Source organism: Balaenoptera acutorostrata, chromosome 8 (assembly GCF_949987535.1).
Source record: "Balaenoptera acutorostrata chromosome 8, mBalAcu1.1, whole genome shotgun sequence".
Taxonomy (NCBI): Eukaryota; Metazoa; Chordata; class Mammalia; order Artiodactyla; family Balaenopteridae; genus Balaenoptera; species Balaenoptera acutorostrata.
In genome coordinates, this window is record NC_080071.1 from 34,517,454 (window position 1) to 34,520,857 (window position 3,404).

The 3,404-nt window shown below is 37.1% G+C and overlaps 1 pseudogene; it reads right to left on the minus strand.

Annotated features, from left to right (window-relative positions):
• Positions 1-2,595: 2,595 nt before the first annotated feature.
• On the minus strand, positions 2,596-3,168 carry LOC103010875 (DNA replication complex GINS protein PSF2-like; annotated as a pseudogene).
• Positions 3,169-3,404: the final 236 nt, after the last annotated feature.

Consider the following 3,404-nt stretch of genomic DNA (forward strand, 5'->3'; position numbering starts at 1 on the left):
GCAGGAGGGAAGGGAAGGATACAAGAAATTAATTTGTGTATTTATGAGTGTAAAGGGCCTGTGAGACATCCAGGTGGAAGTGACAAGAGAGGAATTGGATATGTGGAACTGAAGCTTAAGAGAGGTCTGGGCTGGAAAAAGTGATTCTAGAATTTTTGTGTAGCTGGGTGACTGGGTGAGGATTCTACCCTACTGACAGAATATTCTGACTAAAATGCTATAAAGTTAGAAATAAATAACAAAGAATAATTTCCATATATTTAGACATTTAAATTTTTTTTCAAATATTTCAAAATAATTCATGGGTCAAAGATGGATAACATAGCAGAAATTATAACTGAAAGATAATGAAAACACTATGTATCAAAAATTATATATCAAAATACAATTATGTATCAAAAATAATGCTAAAGTAATACTTGGAGAGAAATTTTACAGTATTAAATGAATATATTAGACAAGAAGAAAGATTTAAAGTTACTGAGCTAAGAATCCAAATCAATAAATTAGGAGACAAAAACAAAAACAAGATAAAACAAAAGCTTTAACTCAGGGAAAATAGAAGAAAATAAATGTAAGAGCAAAATTAATGAAATAAATAACAAAACAAAGAAATAACAAAAACAATCAAAGAAATAAAAAGCCAGATTATTAAAAAGACTAATAAAATAAACAAATTTCTTGTATGATGGATAAGAAAAGAATCCTGGCACAAATAAGGGATTAGGAATGGACAAATACCAGGAATGTCCAAAAAGAACACCTATATACAGTGATTTGCAAATAAGAATTTCATACAAATAACATTGAAAATTAAACAAAATAGATAATTTCCCCCCAAAAAAACTTTATGAAATGGACTAAAAAAAGAAAAAAATATCTGTAGACCTAGAACAATTACATAATTTGACTAGTTTAAGCATACACATAGACACATACACAAATATCATTCCTATATATCACCAACAGTCAATTAGACAAAGTAATTTTTTTAAATACATATTGCAAAAGCAACAAAGCATTTAAGATATCTAGGAATAAATCTAATAAAAGATATACAAGGGAGAGTTATAAAACTCTAATAAATGATATAAAGAAAAACTATACAACATATACCGTGTTCACAAAAAAAAAAAAAAAAAGAAGACTCCATAGGTAAGATGATGGTTCTCCCCAATTTATTCTAGAAATTCAACGCACTTCTAATCAAAAGCTAAAAGAGTATTTCACATAATTTGGTGATCTTGAAATTCAGGTAGAAGAGTGAAGAACAAAGAATAGCCAAGAAAATTTAAACAATAAAGGTAGAGTCACCCTATAGGAAAGATTATTATAAAACTATAATATTTAAATCAGTGCAAGTAAAGACAAATGAAAAGAAAGAAGGCCTAGAAGAAGAAAAGAAGAAGGCCTAGAAACAGACCCACATAAAAAAGAAAATCCAAAGTGACTACAAGTCAGTGGGAACAGGATGGATTACTCAATAAATGGGTCTAAGACCACGGGCTATAAAATTAGATTCCTACCTCACCCCGTAGATGGGCTAAAGGCCCATAGATAAAAAATGAGACTAGAACTTTCAGATGCAAACACAGGATATTTATGGCATCAGGATAAGGAAAAATTTCTTAAATGAAAAGCCAAACAATGTATAAAAGGGAGACACTGTTAGATCTGACTGCATTAAAATTAAAAATTTTTATGACTGAAAAATGCCATAAACAATGTGAAAAGATAAGCCACAGAACAGAAAGAGATGTTTGTTTCCCAAAATATTAATGTCCTGGACATGTACAGAATGTCTACAAATTGCTAAGAAAAATATGAACAGCCCAATAAAAAAAAAGACACAGGAGATGAACAGGAAATGCACAAAAGAGAATATTCAAATATCCAATACACGTAAGAAAATATGCTCAACCTCACCTGAACTAAGGGACATGACAATTTAAAACATCATAATAATAAAATACCATTTCAGTCTATCAGATTGGCAAAAATTAATAAATCTTTTCTTTCTTTCTTGGGGGGGGGGATTTATTCCATCTTTATTGTGCATCAGGGCATACATGATAAACATAGGTCACCCTCACTAGCCACTCATCTGCTGTCCTTCTCTGGGTGAACAAGCTCTGTAGGAAATTCTAAATTTAGCCCAAGAGATCAGGATCAAGAAGGGAAGAAAAAAAAAAAAAGGCCGAAGCCACGTCACCATCCTGCTATATCTCTGTCTTAAAAGCAACACCTGACATCACCGAACACTCACTTGCACGTGACAGTCCCATGCAGGAGACATGAGGCTCTGCTAGGGAAATCACTTGTTCTGCTAATGAATTTCTTTTTCCCCCATAAAAGGACACCTGGCTCCCTGATACAGATGTGAAATTACAGAATGTCTCGAGGACTAAGCACAAGCCTGTTGCTTTCCAACAAGGTTATAAACCCATTCCTTGCTTCAGTACACTTTTTTTCTTACATTCAAAAGTTGTTCTAAGACTCCAGAAACGTGAGTACCGTTGTCACATCCTGAGCACTCAAACACCACCCAGTGAGCTTCCTGCCGGCAGACACAGGCCTTGACAAACCAGTCCCTCCCTAGAAGTCTTGAGACTGGGCACTGCCAGAAGGTTGCAGGTTCATGCGGAGTTTGTACATGTGATTGAGCGCTTGTGTGCAGAAAGCGCCGCTGGTGTTGATCTCCGTCAAGGTCAGGTTATCCAGCTTGGCATGCGCCTCCTGCTGTCTCATGAAGCTGTTGGCAGACACCCGGAGCTTGGCTATATGAGTGTCCCGCACGTCCTTGATCAGGGTCCAGAGCTCATCTGCTTTCAGGATGTAGTCCGAAGCGTGATTTAACAGGAGTTTGATGAGCTCCATGTAGTAAGGGCTGGGCATAGGGGTAAAAGTTTTCTTCATTTCATTCATGATCCCTAATCTTCTCCAACTTTTTCACGTCCATCCACTGGGGCTGGTGGGGCGGGCGGTGAGCAGCCAACACTTCTCTCTCTGTTTCAGGTTGATCGCCAGCCACAGAGGCACCTGCACTGGTAAGCCGGTGTTGAAAGGCCCCAGGCCACCCTCGATGAGGTGGATCTTGTCCAGACTGAAGTTCAGGATTACGGTGACCAGATCCTATTCGGCCAGAAACTCCACCTCAGCCGTGTCCATGGCTGCGACCACGGCCAGCCCGAGACTCGTCAAAAATTAACACATCTTATCGTATCAGGTATGTTGGCATAGATGTGCGGACAAAGAAATTCTTCATGCTGCTTTCTGTAGTATAAATTGGCATAAATATCTTGTAGAACAATTTGGCAATACCCAGTAAACATGAAGCTGTGACTACCCTGTGAGCAGCAATCTGCTTTTCAGGAATCTCATAGAGAAAACACGAGCTCACGTGG